The sequence below is a fragment of the Molossus molossus genome, unplaced genomic scaffold, assembly GCF_014108415.1.
Source record: "Molossus molossus isolate mMolMol1 unplaced genomic scaffold, mMolMol1.p scaffold_m16_p_6, whole genome shotgun sequence".
NCBI classification, from domain to species: domain Eukaryota; kingdom Metazoa; phylum Chordata; class Mammalia; order Chiroptera; family Molossidae; genus Molossus; species Molossus molossus.
The window spans coordinates 82,079,187-82,096,479 of record NW_023425399.1 but is presented as its reverse complement, the minus strand read 5'-3'; the positions used below and the strand labels follow the sequence as shown (position 1 = coordinate 82,096,479).

Below are 17,293 nucleotides of genomic sequence, written 5' to 3'. Positions count from 1 at the left end.
TTCATTTTTTTTGCATGTAGCTGTCCAATTTTCCCAACACCATTCATTAAAGAGGCTGTCTTTACTCCACTGTATGCTCTTGCCAACTTTGTCAAATATTAATTGAGCATATTGTCTTGGGTCCATTTCTGGGTTTTCAGTTCTGTTCCACTGGTCTATATGCCTGTTCTTGTGCCAGTACCATGCTGTTTTGGTTACAGTCGCTTTGTAGTATAACCTGATATCTGGTATTGTGATCCCACCTACTTTGTTCTTCTTTTTCAAGATTGCTGTGGCTATTCGGGGTCTTTTTTGGTTCCATATGAACTTTTGAAGTATTTGTTCTAGTTCTATGAAATATGTCGTTGGTATTTTCATGGGGATTGCATTGAATCTATAGATTGCTTTGGGTAGTATGGACATTTTAATGATGTTAATTCTTCCAATCCATGAACAAGGTATGTGCTTCCACTTTTTATTTCTTTTTTCAATGCCCTGTAGTTTTCTGCGAATAGATCCTTTATTTTTTGGGTTAAGTTTATTCTAGGTATGTTAATATTTTTGCTGTGATGGTAAATGGGATTGTTTTTTAGTTTCTCTTTCTGTGAGTTCATCATTGGTGTATAAGAATGCCATCGATTTCTTGACGTTAATTTGTATCCTGCTACTTTGTCAAATTCATTTATTAAGTCTAGTAAATTTTTAATGGAGTCTTTGGAGTTTTCTACGTATAGTATCATGTCATCTGCAAATAATGACAGTTTTACTTCCTCCTTTCCAATTTGGGTCCCTTTTATTTTTTGTTCCCATCTGATTGCTGTGGCTAAGACTTCCAGTACTACATTAAATAAGAGTGGCAAAAGTGGGCATCCTTGTCTTCTTCCTGTTCTTAAGGAAAATGGTTTAATTTTTGCCCATTGAGTATGATGTTGGCTGTAGATATTTCATATATGGCCTTTATTATGTCGAGATATCATCCTTCTATTCCCACATTGCTGAGCATTTTTATCAGAAATGGGTGCTGGATTTTGTCGAATGCTTTTTCGGTGTCTATTAATATGATCATATGATTTTTATTTTTCATTTTGTTTATGTGGTGTATCACATTTATTAATTTGCCAATATTGTGCCAGCCTTGCAATCCTGGGATGAATCCCACACGGTCATGGTGAATAATTTTTCTGATATAGTGCTGGATCCGATTTGCTAGTATTTTGTTCAGGATTTTGGCATCTAAGTTCATCAGGGATATTGGTTTGTAGTTTTTTTCTTTGTAGTGTCTTTTTCTGATTTTGGAATTAGAATTATGCTGGCCTTGTAAAATAAGTTTGGAAGACTTTCTTCTTCTTGAATTTTTTTAAATGATTTAAGGAGAATGGGTGTTAGTTCTTCTTTGAATGTTCAGTAAAATATTCCCCCATGAAGCCATTCGGGTCTAGGCTTTTGTTTGCTGGGAGAGTCTTGATTACATCTTCAATTTCTTTTGTTGTTATTGGTCAACTGAAGTTTTTATCTCTTCCTGGTCCAGTTTTGGGGTACTATGTGTTTCTCGATATTTGTCCTTTTTGCTTAGATTGCCGAATTTGTTGCCGTATAATTGTTTGTAATGTTTGTTAATAATCCTTTGTATTGTTGTGGTGTCAGTTATTACTTCTCCTCTTTCACTTCTGATTTTCTTTATTTGGGTTCTCTGTCTTTGTTTCATGGTGAGTCTAGCTAATGGTCCATCAATCTTCTTTATCTGTTCAAAGAACCAGCTCTTTGTTTCATAGATCCTTTGAATTGTTTTTTTTTGTTTGTTTGTTTTTTTTTGGTCCCCATGTCATTTATTTCTGCTCTGATCTTTACTACTTCCTTTCTTCTACTTGCTCTGGGGTTTTTTTGTTTGTTTGTTTGCTTTCTAGTTCTTTAAATTGTGAGGTTAGATAGTCTATTAGAATTTTTTCTTGTTTCTTGAGGTAGGCCTGTAGTGCTATGAACTTCCCTTTCAGAACTGCTTTTGCTACATCCCATAGATTTTATGTTGTTGTGTGTTCATTTTCAATGGTTTCCAGGAATTTTTTAATTTCTTCCTTGCTCTCCATGGTAACCCATTTATTGTTCAATAATGTGCTATTTAGACTCAATGTTTTTAAATATCTTTGCATGTTCTTGTTGCAATTGATTTTTAATTTCATGCCATTGTGATCTGAGAAGATGCTTGATATGATTTCAATCTTCATGAACTTGTAGAGACTTAGTTGTGCCCTAACATGTGGTCTGTCTTTGAGAATGTCTCATGTGCACTTGAGAAGAATGTGAATTCTGTAGTTTTGGGGTGTAATTCTTTGTAGATATCTATGAAATCCATTTGATCTAGCACTTTATTTAGAGTCTGTGTTTCCTTGTTAATTTTTTCTCTAGATGATCTATCCAGTGATGTCAGCAGTAGGTTGCAGTCACCTGCTATGATGGTATTGCTGTTGATTTCTCCTTTTAAGTCCTCAAGAAGATTTTTAATATATGTTGGTGCTCCTATTTTGGGTGCATATATGTTTACCAAGGTTATATCTTCCTGTTGGATAGATCCTTTCAATAGTATTAGTGGCCTTCTTTGTCTCTACTTATGGTCTTCATTTGAAATCTACTTTATCAGATACCAGTATTGCTACCCCAGCCTTTTTTTTTCTTTCCATTTGCTTAAAAGATTTTTTTTCATCCCTTCATTTGCAAGCTATGTGAGTCTTTTGTCGTGAGGTGGGTCTCTTGTAAACAACATATATTTGAGTCATGCTTTCTTATCCAGTCAGCTACTCTGTGTTTTTTTTTTTTTTTTTTATCAAAGCATTCAAATGATTCATATTTAAGGTGATAACTGACGTACTTATTTATTGCCATGTTTGATTAGTGTGGTTCTATTTTTCTTCCTATTTCTTCAACTACTTACAGCAGTCCTTTTAGCATATCTTGCAGTGCTGGTTTGGTGTTCATATATTTCTTTAGCCTTTTTTTTTTTTTTTTTTTTTGGTCTGGAAAGCTCTCTCTTTATTTGACCTTCTATTTTGAATGATAGCCTTGCTGGGTAGAGTAGTCTTGGATTCAGATACTTGTTTTTCATGACCACTTTTTCATGATTACTTCATGCCACTCCCTTCTGGCCTGTAGTATTTTGGTTGAGAAGTCAGCCGAGAGCCTTATGGCGTTTCCTTTGTAGGTAACCTGTTACTCATTTCTTGCTGTCTTTAGGATTCTCTTTATTTTTAATTTTTGGCATTTTAATTACTCTGTGTCTTGGTGTGGGCCTGTTTGGATTCTTTATACTTGGGGCTCTCTGTGTTTCTTGAACTTGATTGCCTTCTTCCTTTCCTACCAACTTAGGAAAGTTTTCTGTCACTATTTCTTCAGATATATTCTCTAACTCTTGCCCATTTTCTTCCTCTTTGGGGACTCCTATGATGTGAATGTTATTACACTTCCCATTGTCCCATATTTCTCTTAAGTTATCTTCCTGTTTTTCAATTGTTTTTTCCTTTCGGTTTTCTGATTGGTTGATTATTTCTACCCCGTCTCTGATTTACTGATCCAGTCCTCAGCTTCCTCTACTCTGCTGGTTAGTCATTCCAATGTGTTCTTTATTTCTGCTATTTCTTTCTTCATTTCCACTTGGTTGGTTTTCAATGTTTCTATATCTTTACTCATGGTGCTGATGTCCTTGCTCATGCTGTTGAACTTCCTCAAGATCATGGCTCTGAACTCTAACTCTGTTAATTTGCTTATCTGCATTTTATTTAACTCATCTTCAATAGAGTTCTCTTCTTCTTTCATTTGGGATTTTTTCCTTTGTTTCAACATTTTGACTATCTCAGTGGGTTTTAGAGCCTGCCAAATTTTCTCTGTGGGTGTTGGTGTTCTGCTGTTTGTGGCTCCCTCTACTGGGTTTGGATGAGCCTGGGTGGGCCCATGTTAAATACCACTGTCAAGTCTTACTTTCCTGGGTAGATTTTCAAGCCCAGGAAAGGTTCAGTTATCCTCTAGCTTTTTCCTGGTGGCTAGTAGTCTCAGTTACTCAGTGTCTTGGAATATAGCCGTGGTGTTCTGCATAAGAGGATTTCCAGAGGGTGGGATAGATGCTGGTTGTTAATGATCCTCAATTTGTATTTCTTTGTCTCACCTGGGAAAGGCTGCATCTCCGAAACGGGTGGGGGGGTTGCTGCTTTTCCCTACAGCTCTAGGAAGGAGCACACTGGCCACCATCCTTTGTGGCCACGACTCAGCAAAAACTCTAAGTGTCTTCCAAATCTCGGGTGTCCCCACAGAGTTCCAGCTCAGTCTGCCCTCCCTCTGCAGTAGGTGAGTGGAAGGGGCTATTTTAGCACTCTGCCTGGCTCTCTGCGCTGTTGAACGGGCGTGGTCTTTATTCCCCAAGGGCGCTGCTCACATTTAAGACTGCTGCTGTCCCTGGGCTCCCAGCCCGCCACCCTCTCATGCCCCCACATATCCCACCAGTGTCCATGATTATATGGTCCTGTCCTACTGCTTCTCTGTTGCTTTTTGCCGAGGATTTGTCTTCATTTTAGTTGTAATTCCCATTTGGTCCTGGGAGATCATCTGTGTATCTTCCATTCACTCCGCCTCCATTTTCATATCTTCTGTGCCTATCTAGTGCACAGCTGGGTTGCACAGGCCTCTTTGGTGCCCCAGCACCCTGCAGGTCCCGTGGGTAACTGGATCACACAGTCCCTTTGGGGACCAGGCTCTATGCCTATCTTATGAGCTGCTGGGTCGCACAGGCCTCTGGTGCTTCAGCACCCCACAGGTCTTGCGGGTAACTGGATTGCAAAGTCCCTGCTGGTTTTCAGAGGCCTCTGTGGTGCACCCTCACCCTTCAGGTCCAGTGGGAAGGCAGCTGGATCGCACCAGTCCCTCTAGGGCTCCAGCTTCCCCCAGCTCTTGTTGGCTGCTGGTCGCAATCGCTTCTCTGGTGCCTCAGCACCCTGCAGGACCTACGGGCAGCTGCATCACACCAGTCCCTTTTGAGCTCCAGCTTCCCACTGCTCTTGTGAGCTGTTGGACTGCACAGGCCTCTGTGGAGCCCCAGGTCCCGCCGCTGGTGGCTGGGCAGTGCTGCTGCCCAGTGGGGCTCAACTGCTGATCAACTTTTGCTTTAGTTTTGGGAATCGGTCTCAGCTGCTGGTCTGTGCTTCTGTTGCGTAGGGATGAATATCTGCTCCCCAGCCTCTGTTTCTGGGTGTATATCTCAACTCTGATAGGGCTGCTACTATGGGGATGGTGCTGAGCTTCCGGCTGTCCGAGGCTACCACAACCAGCACCTTGGGAGCTCAACTACTGTGCACTGGTCTGTGTTGACACAGAGTGTCCACTGGTCTGATGATGCCAGTTCTGGTTTCTATCATTCTTTTAAGGAAACCTGACTTTCTGCAATAGGAATACTCTATAGTTTTGCAGAAGAACTCATTCAGCAACCTAATTGCCTTGTTCCCAGAAACCAGTACATGTTTTAATTGGGATGGTCAGAATCACCAGCACTATATTCTTTAACAGTAAATAAAAGTCCTTTGCAAATCCATCAGGCTCCCAGAGAAAGGCATGGATACAATTGTTCTTCTCCTCTTGTATGGAAACAGCCTTTCTGTGTTTTGTTGCTGTTGTTGTTGTTGTTATATAGTTGACCTCTGCTCCTTCCAGGAGCTTCTAATTTGCATTTCTATAAATGGGGGGCTGGGAGTTCTGGCCTTGGAGGTAGAATCTTCCATGTTCATTTTAGTTTTATTTTCAGATCTGTAAAGTCTGAACAAACTCCCAGATATGATGTGTACTATGTTGCCTGCCTGTGTATTGAGCCCCAAGTCATCTCAAACTTCTTGTGTCTCAGCCTTCCCTTCCCATGGTCCCGTCCCTCACTGCCTAACCTGCCTCTGCCTCCTCTGAATCAATCTCTAATATTATCACAGCACACTTTGGAGCATGGCTATGCTTTATTTTTTAAATTATTTATTTGGAAATATATAAACATAGTCAATATATTGTGTTTCTAAGTCCAAGGAGTTCTCTTAAGTCACTGAAAACAATTATGAAAAATATTACAGACGTGATTTTGAATACAAGTTAAGATTAATTTATACCACCCCCTTAGTATTTTATAAGAAACTATCAATTTCAGCCATTCAGCTATTAATATTCTTAGTTACCCTGAGTAACAGAAACAAGTTAGTGACATAATTTCATGATGTCATACCAAAATGGCTTGGGGTTGAAGATAATTTATATGGAGATTACATTTAAAACACTTAAACCACTTTGGGGTTTTTGAAGTTGAAAAATGTTGAATTTCTATTGCTAGTCAAGTTACCAAGATTAATATAATACTCCTTTAAAAAATTCTGAATATTTTCTTCCATTCTATTGGATCCTTTTGAATATAAAAACCTGATATTTAAATACCAAGAGGGGAGAAGTGTGATTTTCTGCTCTTTTCATAGTGAGGGTAAAATGATTCTAAAAACAGTCTCTCTTAGGACATCTATCTCCTTAAATAAACCATTGACAGTGCTATTTAAGAGCAGAATAAATTTCATATTTTCTAGTTAGATAGCAAATAAAAATTGCTAAAACCCTGAAATTACTTTATTTGTTTCACATTTTAATAAAGTGTGCCAAATGACATTTCTCATATCATACTCTTATTTGTAAATCTTCTAACATCAAAATAATTTTGAGGCATCACTAGAAAGGAAGTTGTAAGGTATCAGTCAGAAATAGAAATGCATTTGAAAGAGGCATAGCTTACTTGCTTCCCAGTACAATAAATATTTAAGAAAAACTTATTTAAAAAAATGAAAAGAATAAAATGTGAAATAGTTGACATAAAGGATATTCATTTTTACGCATTTGTTAGCATTTGTGGCACATGTCCCAAATTAATTTTTTATATCTCCATCATTTAAGACAGTGTCTAGCAAAATAGTAGTTAGTGAAACAAAGTGTGTTGAATGACTGATTTAATTTATCAAACCTTTGTGTATTTTCTTACAATGAAAAAAAATGTCTGAAGGCAGAAAGGAAACTATTACTGATAAATCTGCCTTTTTTGGAGAGGCTTAAGCATCAACTGGAAATTTTCAGCATCATGAGAAGTCTGGAAGATGAAATACTATGAGATTTATCTTGTAGGGAGTGCAGGCAGAGATAAACTTGCGAAACAGTATTAGCTCAGCAGGACACAAGGCTGAGCAGTAAGTATTCGAAAATACTTGGAGGAATGGAAAGAAAATTGTATGAGAAGAAAGGAAGGAATAGATAAAGGTATGAACTAAAAATTAAGACATAACACTTGTTCATCTCTAAAAGTAAACTTTATGGCTTGCAGGAGAATTTATAAATTTAATTATGAAAAATTTTATACCTTATGTTGTTTAAGAGAGAGTAATGGATTTCTACCTTCCCAATTTCAACCTATAAAACTACATGTAGTTTATCTTCTTTTGAGAGTTAGTGCTTCTGCAAATAAGAAAAAATGTATCACTTGGTAATATTCATTAACTGCTTTAAAGGTCTTATGAAATCAAAAAGTATCCAAATAAATGAATTTATTCTATGTCTTCAACTTAAACATTCATTTTTATATTGACACATCATCTGTAGTCTAGGTTGACTTCCAGAATGCCCACCACTCCCCAAAAGAAAGACCTGTATTTTACTCAAATTGGGGAGATACTCATATAGATCTTATTTACTAAAGATTTTATTTCATCAAAAAAGCAAAAAGAAAAAATTTATACATGTTGGGGGAAAAAAACACATGATTAGATCAAATTGTGACTAAGATCTGAAATCAGGTTTGACTTATTTTTACTATCTTTGCCATGTTGAATTTTTGAAAAAAAACTTTTATTTATTTTTATTATTTATTATTATTTATCTTTATTGTTGAAAGTATTACAGATGTCCCTCCTTTTCCCCCCACTGAGACCCTCCTCCCTGCTCCTGTACCCCCCTGCCTTCACCACAGTATTGTCTGTGTCCATTGGTTATGCATATATGCATATAAGTTCTTTGTAGTTTTTTTTTTTTTTTTTTATCCTCACCCGAGGACATTTTTCCATATTTTGTTCAGATAGAGTGGGAGGTAGAGAGAGAGAGAAACATCGACGTGAAGGGACACATCGAGTGGCTGCCACCCGCACGACCAGCCAGGGCCGGGGACAAACTGCAACCAAAGTACGTGCCCTTAGCGGGAACCGAACCCGGGTCTCTCCGGACCGCAGGCCAACGCTCTAACCGCTGAGCCAAACCGGCCAGGGCAGTTCTTTGTAGTTTTAAGGCATTCTCAACATAGAGATCTATGGAGTGATATAATAGAGGGTCTTTAGAGAATAACTACTCTACCACTACATTTCACACAAGATGGAATTTAAACTAAGACAAATTAAAACAGAACAGTACTATGTGTATTTTTTAAGTTGATATTGTTTTGTTTTTTACTATAACACTTTTATGGGTCGAATTGTGTCCCCTCCCAAAAAAATGGATGTGTTGAAGTTCTAACCTCGAAATTATTTTATTTGGAAAGAGAATCTTTGCAGATATAGTCAAGTTTAGTTCATTAGGGTAGGCCCTAATCCAATATGGCTTTCTTATGAGAGGGCAATTTGAGTACAGAGATGGCATTAAAAACAGAGGTGGATAGAGGACGTATCAGATATTAAACTGATAAGAACAGATACTACACTTGATCTTAGCCAAAAGGCCGAGAAGCTGTGGTACATATACACAATGGAGTACTATGCAGCTGTAAGAAAGAAAGATCTCTTATCCTTTGAGACAACATGGAGGGACCTGGAAAGTATTATCCTAAGCGAAACAAGCCAAACAGAGAAAGACAAGTATCATATGATCTTACTTATTTGTGGAATATAATGAACATAACAGTCTGAGGAATGGGATAGTCCCAGAGACTTGGAAGTGGGGTACAGACTAACAATCCCCCAGAGAGGGGGTGCTGGGGGAGAGATAAATCACAGAACTTATATGCATGTATGCATGAACAATGGACATGGACAACAAAGCTAGGGACAGGGCAGGGAGGGAGGGGGAGGGGGAATCAGTGGGGGGAGAAGGAGAAACATCTGTAACAAAAATAAAGAAATTAATTAAAATAAATAAATAAATAAATGCCACAAAAAAAAAAAAACAGAGGTGGAGTGATATGTCTCAAAGTCCCGGAACGTCCGTTATTGCTGGCTTCCACTGGAAACTAGGAAGTGGCAAGAAAGGATTGTCTCCTTCCAGTTCCAGAGAGAGCATGGTCTTGCTGCCATAATGATTTCTAGCTTTCAGAACTGTGAGACAATAAAGACATTCTGTTGCTTCAAGCATTTCATTAGTAACATTTTGTTATGGTAATAATTTAGGTTTTGCTCCCAGAAAGTGGGGGTACTCTGTACAAAAGACCTAAAAATGTCTTAGTGACTTGAAATTAGGTAATAGATAGTGACTGAAAGAATTTTGAGGCCCTTAATGGAGAAAGTCTAGATTTTCTTGAAACTGTTGGTAGAAATGTAGATGTTATAGTCAATTCTGGTGAGGGCTCAAAAAGAATAGGAAGTAGCAGTAGAGTAAGCTTCTGTTGTCTTAGAGAATGCATGATTGTCATAAACACAACGTTGCTATAAATATGAACATTAAAAATACTTCTGGTGAAGTCCCAGAAGAAATTGAGGAACCTTTTATTGGACGCTGGAGAAACCAGTGATCCTTGCTATAAAGTGGCAGAGAACTTGGCTGAATTGACTTCTTCTGTTAGCTGCATGATAGAACTTGTAAGCAATAGGTCAGTAGGAAGCATAGCTGATCAAATTTCCATTCATAGTGTGAAGGTACAGACTTATTTCTCCTTACTGCTTATAGTAAAATGTGAGAGGTAAAAGATAAACTAAGGAAGGAATTGTTAAACAAAAAGAACCAGCATATGATGATTTGGAAAATTCTCAGCCTATCTAAATAGTATACTCTGGACACAGGGCCAAGAACATAGCTGGACCAATTTCTGCTAAAGAGATTAGGTGTGTGATTCATAGATCCAATCAACCTTCTCAGCAGAAGCCAAAGACAGTGATTCAGGAAATATTCTGCAAAGTACTCTCTTGTCTGATGGCTTGGACTCCATGAATTGCATGGGAGACTGACAAGTTTTGAGAATTTTATAACTGCAGAGGGACTGCCAGCAGGACTGAAAGGGACTGAGATGGGACAAAATGAAAGAAATTTACCCCAAAAGTAGAGTGATGAATGTAGAGGCCCAGGGCACTGCCTGGTGGGCCAAGATGGCAGACCTGCCAACCCAGCAAGCCCAGGGGACCAGCATCAAACTACCCAGGATTATTCTCAGGTCTGGAAATGTAATGGGATTTTACCTACTGCATTGCAAACTTGCTTTAGACTAGTGATTCCTATATATATATAGGAATATATTATATATATATATTATTCCAAGGGGGAGAAAATAATATATATATATAATATATTCCTATATATATATAGGAATATATTATATATATATATTATTTTCTCCCCCTTGGAATAAGAATTTCTATCCTATGTTTGTCCTACCACTGCATCCTGGAAACAGATAACTGTTTTCTAGGCTTCCCAGTTACACAGATGTAGAGAAATTTTGCCTCAGGATTAAGCCTACCTAGAGTCTCAACCTGATATGGCTTGTGTGGTTTATTATGTGAGATCTGTGAGATCTTTTGCTTTGGAGTTAATTATACATAGATAAGATTTTGAACATAGTTGGTGCTGGAATAGATTAAGACTGTGCGGATGCCAGGACAGAATGTATTTTTCATGTGGGAAGGACATGAATTAATACTGTCCATTTGTTGTCACTTTATTTTTTACTGACCCTTCTATATGTACTAATTATTAATTAATCCTAAATTTTTCTTTCAGTGCACAAAATGTCCCCCTTGTGTTCAACAATATAATATATCTGACTTCATTATACTGGATATATTTCTCTTACAGTCTTTTGCTCCTTTTTCTAATCCGTACTATTTGCAATCTGGAATTTCTGGAAAGCTATTATTCTGGGATTTCTCCTTATTCTCATTATGGACTTCCTAATCACTAGATTCCTGTCTTAGGGATTCCATTTCTTCCTCTCATTCTGATTGGGCATATCTTGGAGTAGCTTCCAGAGAAAGGGTGAGTGGCAGGGGGATCACTAAATTTTTTTCAGAGAAGGCAAGTGACTATTGATTTTTATTTTAAAGTTCTCAATTGTTGAAAGTATTGCAGCTATCCTTCCATTTCTCCTCCATTGACCCCCTCCACTCTGCTCCCTCCCTAACCCCCACCTTCACCACACTATTGTCTGTCCATTGTTTATACACATATGCATGTAAGTTCTTTGGTTTATCTCTTCCTCCCCCTTTCTTCTGAGGTTCATAAGTCTGTTTCTTACTTTCATGTCTCTGGATCTATTTTGTTTGTCAGTTTATTTTGTTCATTAGATTTCACATGTAAGTGAGATATGTGATACTTGTCTTTCTCTGACAGGTTTATTTCACTTAGTATAATACTTACTCTCCAGGTCCATCCACACTATCACAAAGGTTAAGAGAGCCTTCTATTTTACAGCTGAATAGTATTCCACTGTGTAAACGTACCACAGCTTTTTTATCCACTCATCTATTGATGGACACTTGGGCTGTTTTCAGAACTTGGCTATTGTAAATAATGTTGCTCTGAACACAGGGGTGCATATATTCTTTCTAATTAATGTTTCAGGATTCTTAGGATATATTCCTAGAAGTGGGATCACTGGGTCAAATGGTGGTTCAATTTTTCTTTTTTGAGGAAACATTATTTTCCATAGTGGCTGCACCAGTCTGCATTTCCACCAGCAGTGTCCTAGAATCCCCTTTTTTCCACACCCTCGCCAGCACTTGTCTTTTGATGATTTGTTGATGGCTGCCATTCTGACAAGTGTGAGGTGATACCTCACAGTCACTTTAATTTGCATCTCTCTGGTGATGAGTGACTTTGAGCATTTTTTATATGTCTCTTGGCCATTTGTATATCCTCTTTTCAGGTCCTCTGCCCATTTTTTAATTGGATAGTTTATCTTCCTTTTGTAGAGTTGTATGGGTACTTTATATTTAGAAATTAACCCCTTATCTAATGTGTCATTGGCAAATATGTTCTCCCATAAAGTGGGTTCCCTTTTCATTTTGTTGATGATTTCTTTTGCTGTGAAGAAACTTTTTAGTTTTATATATTCCTATTTTTTTGTTTATTTCTCTTGCCCTAGGAAATGTTACTAAGATTGTTTATGGGGCTCAGAGCTTCCACTATCGTAGGAAATGGTGGAGCACCTTTTGCAAGCTGGTGTTTCTGCAGCTAGTATAGAGGCTGAAATCACTTTAAGTGAGCTGGATTGGTAGCTGGGAAGGAATGCTGGATGTGCAGAATAACCCAGATAGACTGGAACCCAGGAGGACAACTGAAACCTGCAAGGACACACTGAAATTATCATCCATCATCTCCAATCTTGCTGCTGTGGATGGCTGGCAGAAGAAATTGTTGCTTATTACCTTAGAAATAGAAATGCACCCTGGTCGATTTGGCTCAGTGGTTAGAGCGTCAGCCTGTGGTCCAGAGAGACCCGGGTTCAGTTCCCACTAAGGGCATGTACCTCGGTTACAGTTTGTCCCCGGCCCTGGTGGGTTGTGCGGGTGGCAGCCACTAGATGTGTCCCTTTCACGTCGATGTTTCTCTCTCTCTCTCCCTCTCTCTCCCTCTCACTCTATCTGAACAACAACAACAACAACATAACAAAACAAAACAAAAATAAAGAGAACTCTATCTTTAAAAAAAAAGGAAGAGATAGAAATGCTCTGCCATTAAAATCTAAAGCAGAATCTGTCTGGTGCCTCGTGCTAACCTGAAGCCATACAGAAAAGGGAATTATGGAAAACAATTAGCTGAATTTTGAATATAAGTGAAGGCAAGTGTATGTTCACATCTACAATATAAACTAACCCTCAAGATGCTCTTCCCACATGTCAGCTTTATCAACTGAGGCCACTTTACTGGAAGAGGGGCAGGGCACACTTCCTTAGTGAGGGAGTCCTAACAAAGGATTCGGTGGCAACATGTGAAGGGTTTTGTTCCCATCTAAATGTCTGCTGCTTTCACATCAGGGCAAATTTGATCTGATTGTCCTTCCTAGAAGCCAATTTAAATTATTATTGCATTTTTTATTATTTGAGTCTTTTTGTGAGGATGCTTTGGCTTTAAAAAAGATAGTTATTAAGTCTGAGTAAATGTTTTGTGAAGAAGAAATTTGAAGTTAATAGAGTAAGGAATACTTGAAACTTCAGAACTATAACAAACCAGTGCTTATCAGAACCTATAGCTCTATCTACAGTTTCAGTTTAATGAGCATACTAACATTTCAGCATCCATTACACACTGAAAAAGAGTTTTTAATAATTAAGGATAATTGGCGATAGAAATAAGATGAGCAGATGAAAATGACTCTGCGTTCAACTTTGGCAGCCTGCTCTTTCCACATATGCTAAAAAGAGAAGGGAGGGTGAGGATTTTCAGTAGCAATCCAAACTGGTCAACTGTGTCCTAATTATTTTGCACCTTTTTTTTTTTTTTCACACTCTATACTTCAGCTTCCACTTTAAAATTATTCTATTAGGTTTTCTCAGATTGTCCACAAAACACTCTTCTGGGATTAGACACCACTCAAATTATGACTATATTTAATGATTGTGCAGTGTCATTTTGTGTCAATTAGCTTTCATTTGTAATGTCAGTTGAACAGCCAAATCATTTTGAACAGCATACCTAATACAGAACACCACTGTTTATTATATTTTCCAATACAATATAATTAAACCTAACATAATTTCATTAGGGAGATTCTGTTTTCTAAAAATAATCTTCAAAATAGCATATTTGGGGCTTTATTTTATATTGGTGATTATGGAAAAGAGGAGTGTCTTTAATGTCATTAAAACATGTTAAATTATTTCACAGTCTACTCAGCTTGATTTAAAACCAGATTAGATACTTGTCTATGTTAGATTTATTTCTAAATGTCCTGTATCATTTTCATTTAAAATATTAGGAAATTGAAATTAAAATAGCATCTTTTATATTCTTTCCCCAATGTTTATGAAAATGCCTTTGAATACAAAGCACACATAGACACATGCTTACACAGGCAGGCATGCAAAGACATATATGCATGTACATGTACACATGAAAGAACACATGCATACAGATGTATTCACATATGTGCATGTTCTTACTCACATATTAAAATTAACTTTCAGGAGCTAAGACTGAAGGGGATTATTATTTTAATTTGGAGGAATAATATCAACTATAAACCCATAGCAATAAAAGAAAATGACCAAAAATGCATTTCTAAGATGGGAAGTTGTCTTTTATAACTATTAGAACTTGCTATCAACTGTCCTATTGTAGTTATATAACAGTGAATCTATTAACATCAGAATTACGTGGGAGTAATTGTTAAATTTCAGATTCATGAATATTATAGAGACCTCCTGAATCTTATGTGTTATGTGTCTCAGAGATGCACATCTTTTATAGATACTCATGCTGCCTTATGTACACTGAACTGTGAAAGTCACTGTGACAAAATATTGGTGCTGTATTTTTAAGGCAGGCCTAGTACTTATCTGAGGAAATGATAGCGAAGGAAGAAGAGAGAATGGAAGGCGACTGACTTCATTCTGTGATGTGCAAACTTCTTTAATGAAGTGTGCAGATGGTTTAAGTGTATTGGAGAAATAGAAGAAAAACAAAAAGATCACTATGTGGTTGAGGGTTGAGCTCTTTTTTTTTTTTTTTATCCTCACCCGAGGACATTTTTCCATTTTTTGTTCAGATAGAGTGGGAGGGAGAGAGAGAAAGGGAGAGAGAGAGAAACATTGACATGAAAGGGATACATCGAGTGGTTGCCACCCCACATGACCCATCCAGGGCCAGGGACAAACTGCAACCGAGGTACATGCCCTTAGCGGGAACTGAACCCGGGTCTCCCTAGACCGCAGGTACATGCCCTTAGCGGGAACTGAACCCGGGTCTCCCTAGACCGCAGGCTGACGCTCCAACCGCTGAGCAAAACCGGCCAGGGCTGAGCTCTTAGTTTTACATATGTTTGAGTCATGGAATGTTTCAGGGAAGGCAGAGGGGCTAGGCGTCTACTCCAGATCATTACTGTAGTTCTGCATTAAGGGAGATAATGGGAATTATACTTGGACCTATACATATCAAGCTATCCATTATATTTAGAGATGAGTGGAAATTAGATGAACAGAGGACAGAGTCAAACAAACAAAACACAACATCTTCTCCCCCAGGCCATGCATTCATTTAACAAATATTCACTGAGCTCTTTTTATGTATCAGTCACTGAAGTTACCATGAACAAAATTTCATGCTTCTATTTCAGAGAAGAGAGACATACAAAACAAAAAAATAAATAATCCATACAGAAAGTGCTGTGCTATCATAAAGGAATAAAATAGGAAAAGGTAGAGAGTGCTTTTAGGGGAGAAATACTATTTTAAATAGAGTAGTCATGGAACGTATCCCAGTAAAAGTAACACTGAGCTTAGACCTAAGTGCTGTGTACCATTGGTGACGGTGCAAACCATGGGCATTTTTGAAACAGGAGCATTTGCAATCATGCAAAGAACAAATGCAGAGTTCTAGTGGGAATTTACTTAAATGTGTCTATTAAAGTAAGGAGGCCAGTGGGGCTGAACTAACGTGAGAAAAAGAGATAAGGACATACATTCAGAGAGGTGGGTTTGAGAAGCAGAGATTTGAAATGCATTTTTGGCTATGGTAACATCGACACATACTGCTGTGAGTCAGATGGCGAACTCTAAGAGGAATTTGATTTGAAGGATGACCTGATCTGGCTTATCCTACTCTCGCTTGCTCCTTTGTTAGTACATAAAAAAGGAGGAAGCAGGGAGACCATTAGGCTGATATGACAATGATCAGGAGAAAACCAGAAGTAGCCCAGATAAAAGTCCTGGAATAGTTATAGAGATGAGATGAAAAGGTTTTATTATATACATTTGAAAAGTATTGTACCCCCCCCCCCTTTATTCCAATAAGAGTTAATGAGAAGAGCACCTCACGCCTGAGGTATCCTTCTTCAGAAACCGTAACACCAGTGTATCCAAGAGAAAATGTCAGACAAACTCAAACTGAAGGATATTTTGTAAAATATCTCACAAGTATTCCTCAAAGTTCATGGAAAACAAAGAGTGAGAAACTGTCACAGACCTGAGAAAACTAAGGAGAAATGATGACTAAATGCAATGTGGTTGCATCTTCGAAGAGAAAAATGATATGAGTGAAAAATCTAGTAGTATAATTCATATAAAATCTGTAGCTTAATTAATAGTTTTGTTCTATTGATGATTTTTAGTTTAGATGAATGTACCATGGTCATTTAAGATGTTAACATTCAGGGAAACAGGTGGGTAAAGGAGTATATGAAAACTCTCTCAAATATCTTTGCAACTTTTATGCAACTCTTAAATGAGTCCATGCTTAAAAATGTTGTAAGTCATGCCAACAGGATTCATCAAAGATTTTACTGTTTGAGGTAAGGGAAACAAAAAATGACATTGAGGAATACTCCAAGAATTTTAGCCTAATTGCAGAATAAATGTCCTTTTGTATTATAAAAAGGATGTGCCTTTTCCAGATAGTTTCTAAGATTCTTCAAAACACAAAATTGTGGTCAGAACAGAGAAGGCAGGAACAAACGAAATTGGAAGAACTAAAAGAAGGTAGAGAGGGAAAAAAGAGAAACACATATTTGGGGGATTAAAAATGAGAGACACAGAATCAGAACAAGGATAGTTGGAGAAAATAGAAAAGAAAGGGTTAATAGAAATGTTACTGAGACTTATGGTTTATATTAATTTTAAGGTTCTTCAGGAAAAGAAAGTATATAGTACAATGTTTTTTGATCAGGTCTATGTTTCCTTAAAAGTGCCTCACTACTTAGATTAGATCACTTGGTTTCAACATCCATAAACTATACCTCTATTTTTTAATCTTTACAATTTCAAGGACAGTAGAAGAAAACTATATTTGGGACACTAATTCTAATACTACAAAATTAGAAAATGAGAGAATCATCTTTATAAACCAGAATAAGAACATGCTTTCCTACAGTTAAGAAAAATTTAGAAAACTGGAATCAAAAATATCTAAAAATAAACAGAAAAATATA

The 17,293-nt window shown here is 37.5% G+C and overlaps 1 pseudogene; it reads right to left on the bottom strand.

Moving 5' to 3' along the window:
* Positions 1-8,626: 8,626 nt before the first annotated feature.
* On the bottom strand, positions 8,627-8,737 carry LOC118619505 (annotated as a pseudogene).
* Between the last annotated feature and the right edge of the window lie 8,556 nt (positions 8,738-17,293).